General features: G+C 40.6%; 1 long non-coding RNA gene and 1 pseudogene across 3 annotated transcripts in view; both read left to right on the plus strand.

Annotated features, from left to right (window-relative positions):
- Positions 1 to 743: 743 nt before the first annotated feature.
- The window catches only part of LOC136336386 (uncharacterized), a 36,483-nt gene continuing 11,508 nt past the window's right edge, over positions 744 to 25,718 (plus strand). For all 3 annotated transcript variants that reach the window (XR_010731439.1, XR_010731440.1, XR_010731441.1), the window contains exons 1-2: positions 744 to 846; positions 6,569 to 6,700. This is a non-coding gene — a long non-coding RNA (uncharacterized lncRNA). The remainder of the gene's footprint in view (positions 847 to 6,568; positions 6,701 to 25,718) is intronic.
- LOC136334049 (ras-related protein Rab-9A-like) lies at positions 2,833 to 4,046 on the plus strand (annotated as a pseudogene).

A 25,718-nucleotide genomic window follows, 5' to 3' on the forward strand; every position in this document is an offset into this window, starting at 1 on the left:
CGTTCTGGGATTAATTTTAGATATGAGACTTATTTAGAATGTGACTGATTATTCTGAATAATTAAGAGATAATTTAAAATAAAATACATGTGGTGGGCACACAATCCAGTGTGCAGATGATGTTTTATTGAGTTGTACACTTGAAACCTGTATAGTTTTGTGAACCAATGTCACCCCAATAAATTTAATTTTTTTTCCAATAAATTTAATTTTAATAAATTAAAAATAAAAATCAGCAAATCTAAACAAAATAAAATACATTTACCATTAAAAATAATAATGCACACTTTTGGGATTTGACGACAATTCAGAAATGATACTCTCCTCCTTGAGTTTTAAAGTAAGATTTATAAAGACATGTGATACGAAATCCAACTATCACCTTTATTACTGATAAAACTTAATGCTGGAGAAAGGGGTTTGTATCTGTGGACAAGCAAGCTTCCTAATATTAGAACCAGAAGTAGACAGTCTCTCTCCCCCAACATCACTGGACAGGGTCATCCCCTGTGGAGGAGGAAGGCCATGTTATTTTTTGAACAGCTTATTCTCAGAAGGAAGGGAAAAGAAAGAGTCTGTGCTTTCCGTGCCCATTTGTTCCTTCTAAACTCATGGGTCTGATAAGTCAGGGAGTGGAAAAAGTGTTAATGAATGTCCTTCACATAGAACAAAACATCAGGAGAATTTCCCAGACATATTCTTTAGTTTTGTGTTCTATAAACTAATCATTAATCCTGGGGTGCAGCCACTCCCTTGGGGGAAAGTATCAGCAATCTTGTGATCCCCCATCATGAATGCTTCCTAATACCACTGTCTTCCTCATTGAATAGCATCCTGGAACCACTGGTGAGTAGTTTTTATTTTGCCTCTATAAGGTTCATAAATGGACCAGAACAATACATTAGGTAAATTAAGGCCAAGGCTACTTTCTATACACTTTAAAAATTGACTATTTTGTTTCCTGTCACAAATCCTGAGCAGCCTCATGGTCCAATATAGTTTGTTAGGAGTTAACAATGACAGCAAATGACAACATTAAGATAGTCCAACAGAGAATGTTTAACATAGAAATATGAATATAAACTCTCTTCCATTAACAGTTCTCAAAGAGCTGCTGAGGTCCGTAAACTAAAAGCTGCTTACAAAATGAATCTAAAGCCATTTGGCTCAAAGAAGTGAAAAGTTCAGAATCAATTTCCCTTACCTTTCAGTATTAAAGTGCAAAGCCATTGATGTTCAAAATTTATCCTTCCCATTTTTTTTTCTTTGAGAGAGAGGAAGGGAGAGAGAGGAAGATAGAAAGAGAGAGAAGTATCAACTTGTTGTTCTACTTAGTCATGTCACTGATTGCTTCTCATATGTGCCCTGATCAGGGCTTAAACCAGTGATCCCCAGGATCAGTGACTCCAGATTGAACCAGTGACTCCAAGATGGAACTGGCAACCTTGGAAGTGAGCACACAACCTCAGTGCTTAGGGATGACTCTCTATCCACTGCACCACTGGCCAGGGATACCCTTCCCCCCTTCCTTTCTTTCCTTCCTTCCTTCCTTCTTCCCTCCCTCCCTCCCTTTTCTTCCTTCCTTCCTTCCTTCCTTCCTTCCTTCCTTCCTTCCTTCCTTCCTTCCTTCCTTTCTTTCCTTCTTTCCTTCTTTCCTTCTTTCCTTCTTTCTTTTTTTAGGTGTGAGGAGGGGAAATAGTGAGGCAGACTCTCACATGCACCCTGCTTGGGATCCACTAGGCAACCCCATCTGGGGCTGATGCTCAAGTTACAAACTATCCTCAGTGCCCAGGGCTATGTTCTAACCAATGGAGCCACTGGCTGCCCGAAGGAAAGAGGGAGAGAAGGGGGAGAGGGATGGGGAGAAGAAGATGGTCGCTTCTCCTGTGTGCCCTGACTGGGAATCAAACCTGGGACATCCATATGCCAGGCTGATGCTCTATCCACTGAGCCACTGGCCAGGGCCCCCCATTTTTTATCTTGTTCAGTTTTCATTTAGAGATTCTCCATCTTGGGTAAAGTTGTGATTCTTTCAGCAGCTGTAGCTTAGGTAGTCTCATACCATAAATTACATAGTTTATAGTGGTATTACTTAATGGTAACTCTTTCACAAAACACCCTTGAAAATGTTCATAGTTAATTATTAGTAGGACATACAAGATTATCATAGCACTGGCTTCACAGCTACAAAATTTAGAAAATTACTCAACTCAGTCCCTAGGGCAGTTAGCCCAGAACAAAATTATATCCCTAGAATTTGGTACTTAGTCTAAATCAAAAAGACTTGGCAAAGACCACTGCAGAGACTCAGTGGCACTGAGAAAAGGAGGGTACCTGCTTGGTTTGAGCTGTATCAGTATGCCAGAGTGTATGCCAGTGGTTCAGGAGCTATGACCTGTGAACTTTGAATCAACTGAAAAATAGCTCTTGGAAAGATATTTTTTTGGAACTATGAATTTTCTAGATTAGGAGAGGAATCCACCCATGCATACTGTCTCTTCTCAGGAAAGGGCATTTAAGATATTGTTGTTTGCTGTTGTTCCCTGGGCATTGGGTGGGAGTTTGGACCCAGGCAGTGCTACCACCTTGTTCAGTCAGCCAGGTCCCCAACTGTCTCACTTTCCTCATTGCACCTGGACAGGTCAGCTGGGAACTTCAAGACATCCTCTGTATGGCTGAGAGGAACTTCCTGCACTCCTATAGTGAGAGTGGCATAATGGTGAACCTCTTTCTCCCTGTGTCTGGGTAAATCTCCCTAAGAGCCCGAGAAATAATGATGATGCTTGAACTGAATAATTAAATGTTCCAAAGTCAAAGATCTTGAGATTAATAATGCTAGGAAAATCATCATTTTTTACAGTAATCCTCCTTGGAGATGGTGTAGTTGGGAAGAGTTCTCTAGTGAACAGACATGTGACTAAATAGTTTGATACCCAGCTCTTCTATACAATAGGTATGGAATTTTTAAATAAAGGTTTGGCCCTGGCCGGTTGGCTCAGTGGTAGAGTGTCAGCCTGGCATGCAGGAGTCCCGGGTTTGATTCCCGGCCAGGGAACACAGGAGAAGCACCCATCTGCTTCTCCACACCTCCCCTTCTCCTTCCTCTCTCTCTCTTCCCCTCCCACAGCCAAGGCTCCATTGGAGCAAAGTTGGCCCGGGTGCTGAGGATGGCTCTATGGCCTCTGCCTCAGGCGCTAGAATGGCTTTGGTTGCAACAGAGCAGCGCCCCAGATGGGCAGAGCATCGCCCCCTGGTGGGCATGCTAGGAGGATCCCGGTGGGGTGCATGCGGAAGTCTATCTGACTGCCTCCCCGTTTCCAACTTCAGAAAAATACAAAAAAAAATAAAATAAATAAGTAAATAAATAAAGGTTTGGAGTTAGATGGATATTTTGTTACCATGCAGATTTGGGATGCAGCTGGTCAAGAGTAATTCAGAAGCCTGGGGACATGATGTCACAGAGATTCTGACTGTTGTCTGCTCACTTTTAGTGTCAGTGATTCTCAAAACTTCCAGAACTTTAGTAACTGGAAGAAAGAATTATTATATTATGCAGATGTGAAAGAGCCTGAAAGCTTTCCTTTTGTGATTTTGGGTAACAAGATTGACATAAGTGATCAGCAAGTGTCTGCAGAGAAAGCCCAAGCCTGGTGCAGGGACAATGGCAACTACCTTTACCAGCCGTCCCCAGGTTACAAACGAGATAGGTTCTCTAGATTTGAAAATGTTTAAGTATTTTTACAGAAAGGTAAAAATAAATACTATGTTGAGACCAACATCTGTCTAAGTTGCATCTAATGGGTAAATATACCTGTTACAACTTGCATACAAATGCAACTTAAGAAAAAAATCTACAAAACCAATCTCATTTGTAATCTGGGGACTGCCTGTACTTTGAAACAAGTGCAAAAGATGCCACAAATGTCACAGTGACCTTTGAGAAAGCAGTTGGAAGAGATACTTACCAAGGATAGGTCAGACCACCTGATGCAGACAGACGTGGTCATCTGCACCAAAAGCCCAAGCTTAGCTCTCCTTGCTCTTGATCATTAAAAAGGCTGCCTGAGTCTTTTAACCAACTCACAAATACATACAAGGTGGAGAGGAGAATTAGCATTTGGAGCAATGGCTTATTTACTCATAAAACTGCACTAACCATGCTGCTTCTTCATCAGCAGGTGGGAGAAGGGACACATTCCTCATGGAAGAATCTGTTTATTCAATAATGCCACCTTACATTTATAAGTTGTAACGGTTGTCTAATAACGTTCAGATATAAGTTACAGAGCTAATTAATGAGATGACCAAGACTTTAATTATAATTAAAATGAAACCCTTAAATATTTTAGAAGTTATTGTATTCTTCCCAGGAAAATGGAGGACTACTTTTTTATATGTATATTTTTATGTAATTAGCATTCTATTTCTTCTTCAGGAAAAAAATTCCTAAAACAATAATGTTAGCTATTAAAGATTAAAATCTAATGCATTTGCAAAAACTATAAAAAGATATCGCTGCTTGAACACAGTCTAGAGATTTGATCTGGTGCTATCTCAGTCTTGAGGTGTCTAATATATAGACAGCTTTTTTTCCCGTCTAATATATTAAAAACCTTCTAAATTTCCATTTCCTTTTTGAATTCCATGTTTCCAGTGTTAAAAAATATTTTCAAAAGTCGTAAAATCAGCCTGACCAGGTGGTAGTTCAGTGGATAGAGTGTCGACCTGGAATACTGAGGACTCAGGTTCGAAACCTTGAGGTCACCAGATTGAGCGTGGGATCATAAACATGACCCCATGGTTGCTGGCTTGAGCCCAAGGTCACTGGCTTGAGCAAGAGGTCACTGGTTGAGCTGGAGCCCCCCCCCCCATCAAAGCATGTGTGAGAAGCAATCAATGAACAACTAAAGTGCCCCAACGACGAATTGATGCTTCTCAACTCTCCCTCTTCCTGTCTGTCTGTCTGTCTGTCTGTCTCTCTCTCTCTCTCTCACTAAAAAAAAGGGGGGGGAATCATGACTCACACATATATATAAAAAAACACATGTTACAGATTTTATTTAACTAATTGATTAAATGAAAGAACCAGGTACCTGGTTCAAAGAAGAAAGTACCACATATTTTTATGGAGTAAGGAATGCTGAAATGATTGTGCAAATAAATACAAAATTGGCCTTTGCCAGTATAGTGGTATAGGAGTTGTCCCTCCAGGGAAGGAATTATTTCCATGTCTATAAACAAGAATTATTTTGCATTGCTATCAGTTATTGTCATCCTACAGAGTTGTAAAATAGCTCCGATAGAAGCAGAATTGGATAATGAAGAGGGTGTGTGCTAATCTAGATGTGACATAGTTACCCAGTTTTCCATAGGAGCACACATTTTATTTTCCCTCACTAGCACCCCAATATTGAATTGGATGTAGGCCCCAGTTAGTTACACAGCATTCCCATTCTTATGTGAGAGGCCTTTTCTGTCTTTGCCCAGAGAGGCTGTTTTTACTACCTCTTGCTGCTAGTTCACTAGTCCTAAAAACCCTGCCTTCCAACTTTTTTTTTTTTTTAGATTTTATTTACTCATTTTTAGAGATAGATGAGAGCAGAGAGAGAGAGAGAGAGAGAGAGAGAGAAGGGGGAGGAGGAGCAGGAAGCATCAACTCCCATATGTGCCTTGACCAGACAAACCCAGGGTTTTGAACCAACAACTTTAGCATTCCAAGTTGATGCTTTATCCACTGTGCCACCACAGGTCAGGCAGAACCCTGCCTTCTAATCTGAGTCACATTAAGATTACATGGTGGAGTGATTCTTGACTCTGCACAAGCCCTGTGAATCCAAGGTTAAAGCATTCGCAGTTTACTCCTTCATCCTGGGAGCAAGTCAGCTAGTGTGCCCCACCAAGGTCTGGCGTTCATAATTGAAACACTCTGTAACACATACACACACACATACCTCAGCTGTATTGCACTATAAAGGCAGTAAAAGAACGCTGCTTTAAAAGTATGTCTCAAAAATATCTCTTTTCCCTAAAACTGGGTAACCACCTCAGCTTCTCCAGCTATTAATCCTTCTGAGGCCTGCTGGTATTGCAAGAAGCCCAGGAGGCCAGAGCCTGCTTGCTTGCGTAGTCTAAGGACAAGCTGCAGCCTGCTTGCCTGCGTAGTCTAAGGACAAGCTGCAGCCTGCACAAGAAAGCCACCACTTTGTTGGCGACAGTACCTTTCTAAAGACAGCAAGGCCTATGTCTGCTTGCTCACCAGCCCCCTCATGGCTCTCTACTGAGACCAACTATGGACCCCATACATTTTCTGGGTCCTCCTCCATAAAAGACAGCCACTGGACTATGAACAGAGAGCCTTATAAATAGCAGTAACCAGCAAACTCAGTACCACATGACCGGAAGGAAACTCTGGCCTAGGCTGCAGCAGCGAAAAGGTCATTGTACAGCTGTTTAGACTGACTGCATCAAACATCCACAGTTAAAAATCTAGGTGACCTGGCCCCACCTAAAGCTCCATTTGAGACTGCCATTTGGTACCCAAATTAATTCTACTCATTTGTTTCTCCAGGTTGGCTGCAAATGCCCTAATACCCAATATTTCCCTGCTTTTAACTCATTGCCTCCATACTGAAGTCCCATGAGGATCAAGCAAGGAAGGTGTGAGTCTCTGCAGCCCAGCACCTGCCATGCTCTTCAGTTGGTAAGGCACTTCTCTGAATGGGAGGATAATAGAGAGGTAGAAAGAGGCCAGAAGCATCAGGCCTAAAAGCTATCACTTCACATCCTCCACAGTAAATATGAGTGGGAGATAACTGTTCACCCAACACAAAGTAATACTGTTGGCTTAACAAGCATTTCTGTCTCATGTACTACCAAGATAGAAAAAAGGGCTCACCATTAAGGCATGTCTACCATCTAATGTAAGATATATCACCATTAGAAAGAAGTTTAAAAAAAGTGTGCCTTAGAATTAATAAAGTATAGTAGTAACAGTAATAATAGCTAAACTTTGGGGATAGTTACTGTGTGTCAAGCACTGTAAGCTCTTTTTTTGAATGGTCTAATTTAATCCTCACAAGAGCTTCAAGAAGGCAGATATTATTAATATTATTCTCCCCATTTTATAGAAGGAAACAGAAGTAGAGTGAAATTAGTACTCACCCAAGGCCACTTAGGTGTTAAATAGTGGAGCCAATCAGTCTGAATTTAAATCCCTACCCTTGCGTCATTGTTGCTCATTTGGAAATTACAGAATTACACCGAAGCAGGAAAAAGTCACTTATCCTACCACTGAAGAACATCAAAATTTTATTTGAGATTTTTTAATGATCAGTAGTTTTGAAGCAATGGTTTTTACAAAACCAAATGGAACTATTAATAAATATCACCCTGAAACTTTTATTCAACATTTTATGACAGTTCTACTGTGAGTCTTTGGATTTACAAAGTTTTTTATTGGAGTCCTAGCCAATCCTCTCCTTGCTTTGCCCCATAAGGGGTTAATCGAAGCTTTCCTATGGTTTGCTCCATTTCCATAATGGTATAATACTTACTATGGTCTCAGAGGGATACTAGAATTATTGGAGTGATCACTTTAAAAGTTATATCATGTCTAATCACTATATTATACACTTGAAACTAATATAGGCCAACTGTAATTGAAAGAAAAACAACAGCACTTGGGCCCTGGCCAGGTTGTCCGGTGGACAGAGCATCATCCCGGCATGCTGAGGTCACAGGTTTTGACCCCTGTCAGGGGACATATTAGAAGCAACCAATGAGTACGCAACTAAATGGAACCACTAAGTGGAACAATGAGTTGATGCTTCTCTCTCTTCTTCCCTTTTTTTCTCTCTCTCTCTTCCTCTCTCTTTCTTAAATCAATGTAATCAATAAAAAAAAACTTTTAAGGGTAAAAGAAAACTACAACACCTAATCCCTCTTTACCTCAGTTTCTCTGTTGCATGACTTCCTTCCATCTATTCCCTTAAATGCGATGTCAAAACAAGTGGAATGAATATGCTACAGCTCTCTCAAGTGGAAAGATACAGACTTAACAGAGGGCATTAAATATTTTAGGTATAAATATAGCTCTTGAGTAGTACTGCAAAACATTACACAGATAATAAAAAAAAAAAAACACAATTATTCTTACCCAGGAGCCTTGTGGGGGCGAGAGCTCAACAATGGAACTCAAGCTCAGAGCCAGCTGGTCAGCTCCTTTGGCTCCTCCAAGGGTAGAACACGCTAGGCACAATCAGCAGGAGCAGCAGTGGGGTGTCTAGTTTGGCCAGGTGAGCCAAGTTAATCTCTATGGAAAGGACTGTTGCAAGGCACAGGTGAAAATGCCTGTAAAAGTACATAGCGCAGTGCATGGCACAAAGCAGATGCTCCATACGTGTTTGTTCATTCTGAATCTTTCATTCTAACATCTGGCTTGACAGACTAGTGTTTTGATTTATATTCTTAATAAGCTTTTGTATTATATTTATACTTTCGCTTAACTTGGACATAGACCAAATGAACATATTCAAATTTGACAAGCCTGTAGTGGATATCTATCACATGCCAGACACATGTGCTTTTACAGATGCAACCCCAGCCCCTCCAAAATCCTCCAGTGTCTTAGGGTTAAACTGTTTAACAGCCAAATAGCCTGACCTGTGGTGGCGCAGTGGATCAAGCGTCGACCTGGAACGCTGAGGTCGCCCGCCCGTTCAAAACCCTGGGCTTGACTGGTCAAGGCACATATGGGAGTTGATGCTTCCTGCTCCTCCCCCTTCTCTCTCTCTCTCTCTCTCTCTCTCTCTCTAACTCTCTTTCTGTCTTCTCTAAAATAAATAAATCAATAAAAATAATTAAACATGTTAAAAAAATTAAAATTTAAAAAAAACAGCCAAATAAAAACTATAGTCCCATCCCATATTACTCTGGAAGCCCCAAACCCAGAGTTTCTGGGAGAAAACTCCCTTTCTTTTAGTAGTTTTCTGTCCAATTCTCTTTGTGCCACAATATGGATACAGCCTCTTCTCCATCATTCCCCAAAGCACACTACAGGGCTGTTGTGCCCTTTAAGTGAATTCTGCTGCTCTCTACAAAACTGCCTCTGCATTGGGATCTTATCCCAAACTCCAAGGGTGTCTTTCTATTCCTTCCTCTTCCTTTAATTCCTGACCCTAAATCACTCTGCCCGGAAGGAGAGAAGCCCTCTCAGGCCAGCCTGCTTATTATCGACTTTGTACCTAGATTCAAAATGCTGGATACGCAGATTTATTCTTATGCCTATACATGCCTAAATAAAAATTGAGGAGTATGAGAAAGGAGAAAATTACCTGACGTTGGAGATTTTACCAAGTGTTTCTATCATAAGGCTCTATCTCAATTACTTCATTTTTGAAAACAAAGTCCTGTTTGGTGAAGCACTCTTATCAGTACTAATTTTGGCTGCTTATAGAAGTCACCTGATGGCCTTAAGGAAAAACAAAGGAGAAAAATAAATAACATAGATTTTGTCATTATTCCTGGGTATATGATCACATAGTTGTGATTAAACATTGTTGTAAACGAGCCTTTCAAAAATTACTTTTAAAAGCAGTACAGTAAGTGGTTAAATTCTGTTAATCAGGGAAATACACACCTACAGAAGGAATGAAAAACAGTGCTGGCCTGCGGTTACGTGAATGTGTGTTTGTGGCTTGCTTTGGGATTATGTTCAGCTGCATGTAATAGAAGCAAGACTACAATAGCTCAGTCAGAAAAGACACTTCTCGAGCAGCATGCGGTTTGCGCTCAAGCAGTCCCAGTTCGGTATGACAGTTCAAGAGCCCCATTGGGAACACCAGCTTCTTTTCCCTTTGCCTCCACCATTCTCACTGTGTAGTTTAAGTCCTTCTGTTACTAGATGACAGCTACACTCCTCAGCTTCTTGTCCACATTCCTGGAAGAAGTTACAAGGTTAGGACCCAAAAGCAGAAGTCAAGAATGGGCATGGAAGCCAAGTTCCCCTTGAATGAAGAATTTTTCCTAAAGCCCTCGCCCAGCAATTCCTGCTTCCCTCTCATTGCTCAGAAGCTGAACTGTGTTTTGTGGTCTAGCTGCAAGGCAGTCTGAGAAGCTGAGTGTTTCTAACTGGGCACATTGTACCACTCAAACAAAACTGGAGTTCCCATAGTTAAGATAAAGAATAGTAGCTATTGGGAGAGCAATGAGCAGTGTCTGCCATAACTTCATACAGAGGCTCAAAGCATGCTATATTGGGTGGGGGTTTAGAGCAAGTCACCCCAAAGTGTGCCTCTTCGGTATGCAGATAGTTTTGAGTTCAAGAGATACTTCTGCCCCTCCCTTGACTACCTGGAAGAACTTGAATTAGATGCCTTGCCAGTAAAGATGATCAAAAATAACCTCTTTTGACCTGTCTGTAGAACAGCACAAACTTCTATTTATTAAAGATTGGCTCTTTAAATCATTCTCCAATGACCTTTGAAGCCCCCAACACACCTTACCTCATCCCTAGCTCAGGATGTCTTCTAGACCCGTTCTCCCTTCCTGTCTCAGAACCTTTCATGCATGTGGGCGTCTCTCACTCTCCCATGAGTGCGCAGTTTCCATACAGATGTATGTATTAAAATTGGTTGTTTTCTCTTGTTAATCTGTCTCATGTCTATAAGATTATTAGACCAGCAAAAAAACAAACAAACAAAAAAAAACATTGAGACATTGAGTATGGAAGAAAGTTTTTTCCTTTCCAATAATTACAAGCAGCTTACATGGAAGTAAAAATTATGCTGTCAACATAACAAATATCCAAATCTGTAGAGAATTTTTCCATTTATATGAACCATACTAACAATTGCTTGTAAGTAAAATCTCAACAAATTGAAAAAAGATCTGGGAAATGGCAGTTTTACGTCTCATTTTACACGTTAGAATCAAGGGAGAAGGCATACGAGGGTTATATGAAATCCACTGGTGATAGGAGAGAGAGGTTGGAGAAAGCAAAGTGAGGAAATCTCTGGGATTGGAGAAAACAAAAGGAGTAGACACATATTTCCTTTGTGCTGTGGTCTCTGCTCTGGTGCAGTGATTGTACCCTGAGGGGTCTGGGAAAAAGGAAATCACCCTGACATTCTAAAGATATGTTATTGTAGATGCAAAAATACAACAGACAGTCTCTCTCAGTTAAGGTCAAGATTGACCTTCGGTCAAGGAAGATACAAAGCCTAGGACAGAAGCATTTGCCATGACTCGTTTTTAATTGGAAGGTTTTTATCTCAGACCATCTTATGTGGTTACTTTTGGTCTCTCGAGTTTGTAAGGCTGCCATGCAGGCCTCCCCTGAGCTTGTCAGGCTTAGTATATGGCCCCTTTTTCCTCCCCAATGTATTTTGAAAAACAGATTATTCTAGTGTATAATTATGAGACACTTCTGCACACCAGTGCATCCCAAACTTTAATGTGCATACTAACCACCTGGAGATCCTGTTAAACTACTCTGCTACTTACTTTGGGAAAGCCCCATTACCCCTCTGAGCACCAGTGTCCTTCTCTATAAAATAGGAATTAATATTCTCTAACTTATGAGGTTATTTGAAGATGAGATAAGATATGTTAAATGCTATGGAAGAAAAACAGATGAATGGAGTTGGTATTGTCAAGAGAGCAATATATATGTATATAAAGGAGCTGGGAACCCTCTGGGAAGGTGAGCTAACTCACTGCTCTCCCTATGAAACTGAACTTTTGAACTGGCCTAAACCAAATGGTTACATCCTTACACTGTTCCTGCACCTGGCTCTGCATCACTGAGCTTGCTATCAAAAATAAATTTTTACCTAGCAAAAGACATAATTAATCATGTATAGCATAATGTAAGTCTGCTTGCCAGCACCAAATACAGCTCTTTCAGAGCAACTTACGTAATTCCTTTGGAAGACTCCCTTTCTGTCTTTATAAACTCGGTCTCCTTTTTTCCTCCTTTGGAATATAGTTAGGTTTCTACCAAAAAGTCTCTAGATGTGTCTCCCGAATTTGCAATTAAAAAACAAACAAACAAAAAACAAAGCTTTTGCTTGCCTTTCAGTTCTCAATCAAAATTGACTGATAGTGCTTTTTACTTACTAAGAGCTCAGTATACATTAACCATGATCATAATAATACTATCATCAACATTTTTAGATAATGGCTGTGATATTGTGATTTATAATAAGACATGAATTTGGTCTTCTTCCCCCATATACAGTTCCTAAAACCACTTGCCATTTCCGGAGCAATAGAAGAAATGGGAACATCTTTTGTTCTTGTGGCCTGGGTCCTGACATAACTCCAGAAGTGAAAAGACCGTCTTTTGTTATTCATAAAGAGCCCCTTCCAACCACACCTGAGGTCTACATTAATAAGGTGAATTTTGGAAAGCCCCTAGATGGGGACTTGTTGCCAGGGAAACCAACCTGACACTAGAGGGTTTGAACCCTCAGTTCCACCCTCCACTCCCCAGAGGTTGTGGGACTGGAGGTTGAATCACCAAAGGGGAGGACACTTAGGGGAGGGTCTTAATAGACTATTCACTAGCTTTCTAGGTGTGTCATTCAATACGTTGATTCATCAAAATGTGTGTAAAAAGAGGTCAGGGTTATTTTCTGATTAATTTTATTTTTAAAGAACATCATGGAAGAAGGACCAGGACTGAGGCCGGTCTATTCCAGTTTGGCCTGTAATGTGCAAACTATTTGCTCTTAAGTGTCCTTGGTTAGGGAAGATAAAACCTTGTGATTTATTCAGCTGTACACTGCCAAAATTGTTTGGCTTTAATTATTTTGTCTCAGTTTCCCTTGTTCCCCTTGTCAAGAAATTTTCCTAGCTTCTTACTATCCTGCCTCAATATTATGCATGCCTAAAACATCTTTATTTTAATAATGTCCCATCTGTTCTTTTTTCAGCGTTAACTAACCTTGGCTATTTGAACAAAATTCTGAGAGCTTGTTTTTCTAGTTCTTTACTTGGTCTTCATGGAAATGATCACTGTTTGCTCTTGTAGATAAAGGGCTTCACCAAGCCTCAATGGTATGTTTGTTCACCTGGTCAAGGATTTGGTAGGTCATAAATCACAAGGATTCAGAATGCACAGTGACTCAGGATGAGGAAAGAGTTTTTATTGTAATCTTCTAGGATTCTTTTACAGAGAAAAAGTAAATTTGAGAACAACAGTTCTCAAACTTTTTGTCTCAGGACAATTTTACAACCTTACAATTTGTTGAACAACCCAAACAGCTTTTGTTTGTGTGAATTATACCTATTGATATGTGAATTATATTTATTGATATTGGAAATTAAAACTAAGTAATTTAAAAAACATAGTAATGATTACTTTAAAATAACAATAAAAGATTTATTACATGTTAACATAAATATCCTTTCTATAAAAAAATTACTTTTTTTTTTCTGAAGTGAGAAGCAGGGAGACAGAGAGACAGACTCTTGCATGTACCTGGCTGGGATCCACCCGGTATGCCCACCAGGGAACGATGCTCTGCCCATCTGGGCCGTTGCTCTGATGCAACTAGAGTCATTCTAGCACTTGAGGTGGAGACCATGGAGCCATCCTCAGCACCTGGGCCAACTTAGCTCCAATGGAGCCTTGGCTGCGGGAGGGGAAAAGAGAGACAGGAGAGGAAGGAGAGGGGGAAGGGTGCAGAAGCAGATGGGCACTTCTCCTGTGTGCCCTGACCGGGAATCAAACCTGGGACTTCCTCATACTAGGCCGATGCTCTACCACTGAGCCAACTGGCCAGGGTAAATACTATATTTTTCAAAACAGACTATATATAATGAGAGGAGTGGTATTGTTTTACATTTTTTAGAATCTCTTTAATATCTAGCTTAATAGAAGAAAACTAGACCCTCTTATCTGCTTCTCATTCCTTTTGCTGTGCTATCACTCATTCTTTAGCCTTTGGAAAACTCCACTGCCTATTCATGAGAGAATGAGCATTAAAAAGTCAAATGACATTCAGTATTATTTTAAAAAGTAGTTTTGACTTTTGAACTCCATGAAAAGGTCTTAAGAACTTTGAAAACTGCTACTTTCAAAAGCCATAAATGTGTATTTAAAAAAAAGGAAATTAAATCAAGCTATGTTTAGAGTTTTTATTCTAAAAATGTATGTATTTTCATATTTCTATAGCAGTAGTGCTCAACTTTTAGTGCATAATTTAAAAGGCATGTTTAAGATACTGATTCTGGGCTCCCATCCCCAAAGTTTGATGCACTAAATTTCAACTAAGACTTAAGAATATGTACTTTTTAACAAGTCCCGACTCTAGTTCCTCTGCCCCCATAAAATAATAATCCATGGTAAATTGGTTGGGAAAAAATGCTCTAGAGAAAAAAAAAAAATTGCTTGGTAATTTGAAAAACTGAAACACATTTCAATGAGATGAAATTCTGAAATTTGAAGTAGAAGTAAATATCTGACCTAATACAGAGGGAGAGGCCAGGAGAAGGGGGACCCTCTTCTTGCCATGCATCCGGGCTCCTTCTGTGGTTACTGCACCAAGAATGTGTAGTTTAGTAACATGTAGCACGTGGAATATTTCCTTCTGCAGAATTTCACTAAAGTAGTCCCCCCATATCCACGGGGGATATATTCCATTAATATCTCCAGTGGATGCCTAGAACCACAGATAATACCAAACCTTATTAAATACTACTCTTTTTTTCCTATACATGTCGACTTATGATAAAGGTTAACTTAAAAATTAGGCACAGTAAGAGGTTAACAATAGTTTATAATAAAATAAAACAGGAGAGACAAGATGGCGCTGGAGTAGGCGAACGTACCAGCATCTACCTCCCAGAACCAATGTGGATTACAAACTAATTTTATGAACTATCAACTGGAAAAACCAACTTTGGACTAAACTAAAAAGACTCTTCAACCCAGGAACGCTGAAGAAGCCACCCAGAGACTGGTAGGAAAAGCGGAAACGCGGAGAGGGCTGCCCAGCTTCTCGGAGCGAACGGCAGCAGGGAGAGACTCGCGTGGCGGGAAGTGAGTTTAGCAGAGGGGAAAGGGCCCTGAGCCCCAGGAACAAAGCCCCAGCCTGCAGCCCCAGAGCCCAGAAGAAGCATAAGGACAGTATTTAGCTTGAAACAAGTCAGGATATTGTTTGTGAGAGAGTCTGATTTCTCAGACCCAGGATCCTTCTTAAAGGGACCACGCAGAACATCTCTCTCACAAACTCTCACCCGGGGCTCCTGGAGACGGAGGGAGAGGGGAGAGAACCACAGTATCAGGAAGAGAGTGCAATCTAGGAGGCATAGGGAGAAACATTTTTGGGAGATAGCCACTCTAACCCCTGGGACGAGTCACTCCCCAAAGCTGAAGTGAATATTTCCCCCGGAAACAGCAATACCAGCAAAGGGAAGCAGGAGAGCAGCCAAACAAGCCCCCCCGCGGCATTCAGAGCAGAGTCGCATAGAAGGAGGGAGCTTTCGGGTCTACGGTAGTGAGTCTTAGGGTCCGAGCTGCAACGCCCCCACCCACACGGCTGAGGGCACACCGGAGAGCGGGCGGCATCGGGAGACAAAAGCGCGGTCCTGCTGGCAGGGGCGGAAGCCGGCTGGCCACCAGTGGGCTCAGGTGTGAGCTCAATCTTGCCCGGCTAGGGAGAAGGGGGCGTGCAAAAGCAGCTAAGCTCAGCTGCCGGCAGCCTGTAATCCAGCCTCCGGGAGAAGGGCGGGAAACCCAGAAAGGGTAGAAACCAGCCCCGGAGCAAGGGCAGAGGAGCACATCCCTGCCCCACCCGTGCAACCCAGGCTTGCGGTCTGACTTGGTAGCAGGCTACTCCCGCGGGGGTGGAGCCAAAAGCCCAGAAGAGGCAGAGTTCCGCTACGAAGCTGAGCTTGGGCACGCAGCCTTTCCTGGTGGTAGAGCCAAGGCTAGCAGCTGTTCCTTGAGTGGGATCATCCTGCAAAGGCAGGGCGAAAGATCGGAAACAGGCGGAGACCCGCAGCTGAGCAAAGGTGCTCACCAGTGCCCTCAGGACCGAGCATAACATCACACACGGGGGCGGGGCAAAGGCCAAGGCCACCAACCCTTGTGCACCCGAGCACGTGATCAAAGCCACTCTCGTGAAGAGAAAATGCGGAGGCAGAGAAATACAACACAAATAAACCAAGAGAAATCCCCAGAAAAGGACCTAAGTGAATCAGATATAACCAAATTACCAGATGCAGAGTTTAAAATAACGATTGTTAGGATGCTCAAAGATATTAGAACCACCATAGATGGCCATTACGAAAACCTAAATAAAGAGATAACAAATATAAAAAAGGACATTGAAATAATAAAAAAGAATCAGACAGAAATGACAAATACAATATCTGAAATAAAGAATACAATGGAAGGAATTAAAAGCAGGATGGATGAAGCAGAGAATCGAATCAGTGAGTTAGAGGACACAATAAATAAAGGCACGGAAGCAGAGCAGAAAAAAGAAAAGAGACTCAAAAAGTCTGAGGAAACTCTAAGAGAGCTCTGTGACAACATGAAGAGAAATAACATCCGCATCATAGGGGTTCCTGAAGAAGAAGAGAAAGAACAAGGGATAGAGACTTTGTTCAAACATATTATAGTGGAAAACTTCCCCCAATTAAGGCAGGAAAATATTTCACATGTTCAGGAAGCACAGAGAACTCCATTAAGGAGAAATCCAAAGAAACCAACACCAAGACACATCATAATTAAATTACCAAAGCTTAATGATAAAGAGAAAATATTAAAAGCTGCTAGAGAAAAAAAGACAATCACCTACAAAGGAGCCCCCATAAGGATGACTTCTGACTTCTCAACAGAAACACTTGAGGCCAGAAGGGAATGGCAAGAAATATTCAAAGTAATGCAGAACAAGAACCTACAACCAAGACTACTTTATCCAGCAAGGCTATCATTTAAAATTGAAGGAGAAATAAAAAGCTTTACAGACAAAAAAAAACTAAAGGATTTCACTACAACCAAACCAAGGCTGCAAGAAATGCTAAGGGACCTGTTGTAAACAGATCAAAGGAAAAAAAGAATATAGCAAAAGAGAAAAACAGTTTTAAAGAAAAAAAATGGCAATAAACAGTTACATATCAGTAATAACCTTAAATGTTAATGGATTAAATGATCCGATCAAGAGACATAGGGTAACTGCGTGGATAAGAAAACAGGACCCATACATATGCTGTCTACAAGAGACACACCTTAAATCAAAAGATGCACACAGACTGAAGATAAAAGGATGGAAAAAAATATTTCACGCAAATGGAAATGAAAAAAAAGCTGGGGTAGCGATACTTATATCAGACAAAATGGACTTTAGAACAAAGACCATAGTTAGAGATAAAGAAGGTCACTACATAATGATAAAGGGAGCAATACAAAAGGAAGATATAACCATTATAAATATCTACGCACCTAATATAGGAGCACCTAAATATATAAAGCAGACTTTGATAGACTTAAAGGGCGAGATCAACAGCAATACTATAATAGTAGGAGATTTCAATACCCCATTAACATCATTAGATAGGTCCTCAAGAAAGAAAATTAACAAAGAAACAGCAGACTTAAAGGACATATTAGATGAACTCGATTTAATAGATATCTTCAGAACCTTTCACCCTAAAAGAGCAGAATATACATTCTTTTCAAGCGCTCATGGGACATTCTCTAGAATAGACCACATGTTAGGGCACAAAAGCGGGCTCAACAAATTTAAGAAGATTGAAATCATATCGAACACTTTCTCTGATCACAATGGCATTAAACTAGAAATCAACCACAATAGAAAAATTGAAAAACATTCAAACACTTGGAAACTAAATAGCACGTTATTAAACAATGAATGGGTTAACATTGAGATCAAAGAAGAAATTAAAAAATTCCTAGAAACAAACGATAATGAGCATACATCAACTCAAAATTTATGGGACACAGCAAAAGCAGTCCTGAGAGGGAAGTATATAGCATTACAGGCATACCTCAAGAAGCTAGAAAAAGCTCAAATTAACAACTTAACCCTGCATCTAAAAGAACTAGAAAAAGAACAGCAAGTAAAGCCCAGAGCTAGTAGAAGGAAGGAAATAATAAAGATCAGAGCAGAAATAAGTGACATAGAGGCTAAAGAAACAATACAGAGGATCAATGAAACCAGGAGCTGGTTCTTTGAAAAGGTAAACAAGATCGATGAACCTTTAACAAGACTCACCAAGAAAAAAAGAGAGAGGACTCAAATAAATAAAATTAGAAACGAGAGTGGAGAAATAACAACTGACACAACAGAAATACAAAATATTGTAAGAAAATACTATGAAGAACTGTACGCCAAAAAACTAGACAACCTAGATGAAATGGACAAATTCCTTGAATCATATAATCTTCCAAAAATCAATCTGGAAGAATCAGAAAACCTAAACAGACCAATTACAACAAATGAGATTGAAACAGCTATCAAAAAACTCCCAAAAAAGAAAAGTCCTGGGCCTGATGGCTTCACAAGTGAATTCTACCAAATATTCAAAGAAGAACTAACTCCTATCCTTCTCAAGCTATTTCAAAAAATTCAAGAGGAAGGAAGACTTCCAAACTCCTTTTATGAGGCGAGCATAATTCTGATTCCAAAACCAGGCAAAGACAACACAAAAAAAGAAAATTATAGGCCAATATCCCTGATGAACTTAGATGCAAAAATCCTCAATAAAATATTAGCGAACCGGATCCAGCAATATATGGAAAAAATCATACACCATGATCAAGTAGGATTTATTCTTGGTAGGCAAGGCTGGTACAATATTCGCAAATCAATCAATGTGATTCATCACATAAACAAAAGAAAGGAGAAAAACCACATGATAATTTCAATAGATGCAGAAAAAGCATTTGATAAAGTCCAGCACCCATTCATGATCAAAACTCTCAGCAAAGTGGGAATACAGGGAACATACCTCAGCATGATAAAGGCCATCTATGACAAACCCATAGCCAACATAATACTCAATGGGCAAAAATTAAAAGCTATCCCCTTAAGATCAGGAACAAGGCAGGGTTGCCCCCTTTCACCACTCTTATTCAACATAGTTCTGGAAGTCCTCGCCACAGCAATCAGACAAGAAAAAGAAATAAAAGGCATCCAAATTGGAAAAGAAGAAGTAAAACTATCATTATTTGCAGATGACATGATATTGTATATAGAAAACCCTAAAGTTTCAGTCAAAAAACTACTAGACCTGATAAAAGAATTTGGCAAGGTGGCAGGATATAAAATCAATACTCAGAAATCAGAGGCATTTTTATACACTAATAATGAACTGTCAGAAAGAGAAATCAGGGAATCAATCCCCTTTACCATTGCAACCAAAAAAATAAAGTACCTAGGAATAAATCTAACCAAGGAGATTAAAGACTTGTACTCAGAAAATTATAAAACATTGATAAAAGAAATCAGGGAAGATACGAATAAGTGGAGGCATATACCGTGCTCATGGTTAGGAAGAATAAACATCATTAAAATGTCTATATTACCCAAAGCAATTTATAAATTCAATGCAATACCAATGAAAATACCAATGACTTACTTCAAAGATATAGAACACATATTCCAAAAATTTATATGGAACCAAAAAAGAACACGAATAGCCTCAGCAATCCTGAAAAGGAAGAAAAAAGCGGGAGGTATCACACTTCCAGATATCAAGTTATATTATAAGGCCATTGTACTCAAAACAGCATGGTACTGGCATAAGAACAGGCACATAGATCAATGGAACAGAACAGAGAACTCAGAAATAAACCCACAGCTCTATGGACAACTGATATTTGACAAAGGAGGTAAGACAATACAATGGAGTAAAGACAGCCTCTTCAACAAATGGTGTTGGGAAAACTGGACAGCTACCTGCAAAAAAATGAAACTAGACCACCAACTTACACCACTCACAAAAATAAACTCAAAATGGATAAAAGACTTGAATGTAAGCCATGAAACCATAAGCATTTTAGAAGAAAACATAGGCAGTAAGCTCTCTGACATCTCTCGCAGCAATATATTTGCTGATTTGTCTCCACAGGCAAGTGAAATAAAAGACAGGATAAACAAATGGGACTTTATCAAACTAAAAAGCTTCTGCACAGCTAAAGACAATAAGAACAGAATAAAAAGACAAACTACACAATGGGAGAATATATTTGACATAGCGTCTGATAAGGGGTTAATAACCAAAATTTATAAAGAACTTGTAAAACTTAATACCAGGAAGACAAACAATCCAATCCAAAAATGGGCAAAAGAAATGAATAGACATTTCTCCAAAGAGGACACACAGATGGCCAATAGGCATATGAAAAAATGTTCAACATCATTAATGATTAGAGAAATGCAAATTAAAACCACAATGAGATATCACCTCACACCAGTCAGAATGGCGCTCATCAATAAAACAACACAGAATAAGTGCTGGCGAGGATGTGGAGAAAAGGGAACCCTCCTGCACTGCTGGTGGGAATGCAGACTGGTGCAGCCACTGTGGAAAACAGTATGGAGATACCTCAAGAAATTAAAAATCGAACTGCCTTTTGACCCAGCTATACCACTGTTAGGAATATACCCCAAGAACACCATAGCACTGTTTGAAAAGAAGAAATGCACCCCCATGTTTATGGCAGCATTGTTCACAATAGCAAAGATTTGGAAACAGCCCAAGTGTCCATCAGAGGATGAGTGGATTAAAAAGCTTTGGTATATATATACTATGGAATACTACTCAGCCATAAGAAATGATGACATAGGATCTTTTACAACAACATGGATGGGCCTTGATAACATTATACTGAGTGAAAGAAGTAAATCAGAAAAAACTAAGAACTATATGTTTCCACACATAGGTGGGACATAAAGATGAGACTCAGAGACATGAACAACAGTGTTGGGGTTACAGGGTGGGGGGAGGAGAGGGAGGGGGTTGGGGGAGGGGAGGGGCACAAAGATCATGGCTTTTCAGCATTGGCCATATTCCCCCCTTAATCTATAGACAGACAGCAAATATTTACGTATGGTGTTCCCACTATGAAGACTGCTATCTTAGGGACAAATGCTGACAAACTATTTCAGCAGTTCCTCCTTCTTCAAAGACTTATATGTAAACATAGAGCTCCATGTTTCATAGGACATACTCAAGCTCACTCCATGCTTCCTGGTGCTTTAGCACAAGGGAATGCCCCCCCCCCCCTTTTTTTTTTTTTTTTTTTTTTTTTTGTATTTTTTCTTTTATTTATTTATTTTTTGTATATTTCTGAGGATGGGGATGGGGAGGCAAGCAGACAGACTCCTGCATGCGCCTGACTGGGATCCACCTGGCATGCCTACCGGGGGGAATGCTCTGCCCATCTGGGATGTTGCTCTGTTACAACCGGAGTCATTCTAGCAACTGGGGCGGAGGCCATGGGGCCATCCTTAGTGCCCAGGGTGGATTTGCTCCGGTGGAGCCTTGGGTGTGGGCGGGAGGAGAGGGACCGGGAGGGGGGAGAGGGGGAGGGGTGGAGAGGTAGATGGGCGCTTCTCCTGTGTGCTCTGGCTGGGAATCGAACCCGGGAATCCTGCACACCAGGCCAATGACTCCAATGGGTCTACCATATCATGCTTTTTACTTAAAAAAAAAAATTTACATTTCTTTTGAAAGCTGATGAACAGGAGACACCAAATCTACCTTCTTTATTAGATCTAGCTAATAACACTGTTCTGTCTTTTTTCCAAATAGCTCCAGATATATGGAAAAGATTTATATAGGCGGATGGGGATCCTCAAACCCCTCAGCGAGATCTTCTGAGAATGGCTTTTAAGATACCTAGAGGCAGAAAAAGCCCAATAGAGATCAGGGGGAACTACCAGCTTTTAGGATACACCCTTAAAGGCTCCAGCACCACAAAGGGGTCTCATAGGATGCCATCTGGGTCCTGCTTCAATAGTGGAAAGGAAGGTCATTGAGCTAAAGCCTGCCAGGCTTACACACCTCTACTGTGAGGAAACAGGGACACTGGAAGGTGGGCTTCCCCCTCGCTCCTCTAAGGGAGGGTTCAGTCTCTTCCAGGCCTGCTCCAGCCACCTATGACCTAACCTTGCCCAGAATGCTGGGGTTTGCCACTGAAGGCTGAAGGTGCCCAGGGCCGTCGACCCCATCTACGACACTGTGGACGAGCCTAGGGTATTTCTTCCAAGAAGCAGGTAAACTGATCTCATTTGCACAAGGGCCACTTAACTATGTTTTGCCTGAATAGTCAGGTTCTTTATTCTTCCCTCAAAGATCTCTGTTGTGGGTGTTGATAGTCCTATTTTCTGCTGCTTTGCTTAATATATAGTGTTTCCTTTATTCCTCCTACCTCAACGCCCCACTCATATTTCAGGCTGGGACCTACTCTTAATTTAGAGCTCTCTTTCCTCCTTTTGCCAACTTGTATTATGAATTTACCTTTGCCACCCAGCTTAGTGTATCCCAAGGTTCTCTTTACCAGGCCACAGTCACAGAGCTCCAGGGAAAAGCAACCTGGTCTCAACTCTCCAGGCAGAGGAGAACAGAAGCTCCATATCCACGCATGCTGCAAATGGCTTTTTCCAGTCTACCTGAATCATTACCAGCTAGAAGCAGCGGTCATTGGGACTTGGACATGAGCTGCAAAGTATAGAATGGTGACAACAATTCCAGTGCCATACGGACTTTTCCTGTGGGGAACGTTCCTGGACTCCTGCTCCCTGTGACAGCTCCTAACAGACTGAACTGTGGTTGGGTTGCATTTTTCAGGGATTTGGCATGGTGAGGGGGCCAACTTGGACTTGGGGAACATGTTAAGGACACTACTCATTTATGGATTCTTGCTGTATTGGCCAAGAGTTTGCTTAAAGGCTTTTAATCACTGTAAAAAAAAAATAAATAAATAAATAAATAAAAAATAAAAAAATAAAACAATCATAACAATATACTGTAATAAAAGTTAGGAGAATGTGGCCCCTCTCTCTCTTGCTCAAAATTTTATTTTACTGTACTTTCTTCTTTTTGTGATGATGTGAGATGATCCCATGCTTAAGCCAGTGATCCTGCACTCAAGCTGGATGAACCCACAACCAAGCCTGTGACCTGGGAGATTCAAACCTTAGTCCTTAGGATCCAAGGCCGATGCTCTATCCACTGCACCACTGCCTGGTCAGGCAGACCATTCATTCTTACTGTACCTGGATCTTAGCAACCTCAGCGTATAATTTCTTTATCTCCTTATTTAGTTGAGAACTTCCACCTTTTCACTTGGAGGAAGCACTTTATGGCTGCTCTTTAGCATATCCAAATCGCCAGCATCACTATTCTTGTGCTTTGGGGCCATTATTAAGTAAAATTAAACACAATTACTGCAATACCCTTCTAGTGAATCTGATAACCAATATGGCAGGGAGCTTATATAGTGTGAGGACCCCAGACAAAGGGATAATTCACATCCAGGGCAGGACAGAGTGAGACTGTGTGAGATATCATCATGCTTCTCAAGATCGGTGCACAATTTAAACTTATGAATTATTTCTGGTGTTTTCCGTTTAATATTTTCAGACCTGGATTGACCACAGTAACTGAAACATTGGAAAGTGAAACCACAATAAGAGGGAACTACTGGATATCTAAAATTCCCTGAAAGTCATCCAAACACAGTTCTTCAACTCACTAGTAATACATTTACTTTATGCTATGAAAGTAAAAAAAAAAAAAAAATTTCTAGAAGGAGCTATTAATATACTAGCTAGTAATATTATATAATAGCTTATGGAAAGAAACATTAAGCCCTTTCCTCAGCTGGCAGGAAGGTGCTCCACCCTTCCAAGAAAACTGAGGACACGTTGGGGTGAGGGCCTCATTTCATCCAGGGTCTGGTATCCCACTGTAGTGTCCAGTAGCACTCACCCACACCATGGCCTTTGTCTCCGAGGAGCTCGCATGCATCTATTTGGTTCTTATCCTTCAGGAGGATGAGGTGACAGATGATGGTGAGGCAGAGTAAGATCAATGCCCTCATTGAAGCAGCCGGTGTGTGTACTGAGTCTTTCTGACCAGCTTGTTTGCAAAGGTTCTGGCCAGTGTCAACCTCGGGAGCATATCTGTAGTGTAGGGGCTGCTGGACCTCCACCACAGCTGCCTCAGCTGAAGAGAAGAAAGTGGAAGCAAAGAAAGAAGAATCTGAGGAGTCCAATCATGACATGCACTTTGTGCTTTTTAACTAACCTCTTTTATAACATGTTGCATTAAAAAAATTAAGAAAAAGTAAACATTTTAAAATGAGGACTTGGAAAATAAGTGAACATTAAAGCAACTGCTTTTTGATAAACAGTGATGACAATTAAATGCACCATTTCATTCATTCATTTATCAAATAATCATCAAGTTTTCATGCTAGGTTCTGGAAATATCAATATATTTATTTTATCAGCTTTCCTGTTTCTGTCACTGGCACCATCATCTACCTAGTTGCTCAGGATAGAAACCTGTGAGTCACTCCATTTCTTCACTTTCTTTATACCCTCCTTCTCATCTCCCAACCATACTAATAGCTTCAGCCAAATTGCCCTAAAACAAAACAAAACAAAACAAAAACCCTGAAACACAAAGACTGAATAAAGTTGAACTCTCTCCAAAAGGATAAGAGAATACCTCTCACTCCAACATAGCCTGAATTATCTGTTTCTTGAATATTTGTGATAATTTGCTCACAGAGTATTGTGGCTTTGTGACACTTTTATGAGAAAATGTTTGGCTATTTTTTCTATTTTCTTACAGCTACTGGTCTATTCAAACTTTTCTATTTTTCTACTGTTTTCTTTTCTTTTTAGTGAGAGAGAAAGAGGAAGAGAGAGAGGGAAGGACAGATAGAGACAGACAGGAAGGAAGAGAGATGAGAAGCATCAACTTGTAGTTGCGGCACTTTAGTTGTTCATTGATTGCTTTCTCCTATGTGCCTTGACCAGGGAGCTCTAGCTGAGCCAATGACACCTTGCTCAAGCCAGCGATCTTGGGCTCAAGCCATTGACCATGAGATCCTGTCTATGATCCCATGTTCTAGCCAGCAGTCCCACGCTCAAGCTGGTGAACCCGCACTCAAGCTGGATGAGCCCATGCTCAAGCTGGCGACATTAGGGTTTCGAATCTGGGTCCTCAGCATCCCAAGCCTACACTCTATCTACTGTGCCACCACCTGGTCAGGCCATTTCTACCATTTTCTGTAAATAAACACTATATTTTAAAAGTTAATGTCATTAAATTACATATATTACACTCATAATCACATATATAGTTAAGAGTCCTTATTTCTATATATTTTCTTTTGCTCTATCAGCCATTTCAAGTTGGATTCTTTATTAGTTTTTCCCCCTCACTCTCCTCATTCACTTGCCTATTAAAAAGTAAAAATAGAACATTTTCTTTCTCCATGGCACAGCTGGGCCTGGTCTCATCAGATTACTTTATACAATAATTGTGAGTGTGCCCTGGCCGGGTAACTCATTTGATTAGTGTTGTCTCAATATGCCAAGGTTGCAGATTTGATCCCCAGTCAGGGCACACACAAGAAGCAACCAATGAATGCACAACTAAGTGGAACAACAAATCGATGTTTCTCTCTCTTTCTCTCAAAAAATCAATCAATAAATAAACAT

The sequence above is a fragment of the Saccopteryx bilineata genome, chromosome 4, assembly GCF_036850765.1.
Source record: "Saccopteryx bilineata isolate mSacBil1 chromosome 4, mSacBil1_pri_phased_curated, whole genome shotgun sequence".
Classification (NCBI taxonomy): domain Eukaryota; kingdom Metazoa; phylum Chordata; class Mammalia; order Chiroptera; family Emballonuridae; genus Saccopteryx; species Saccopteryx bilineata.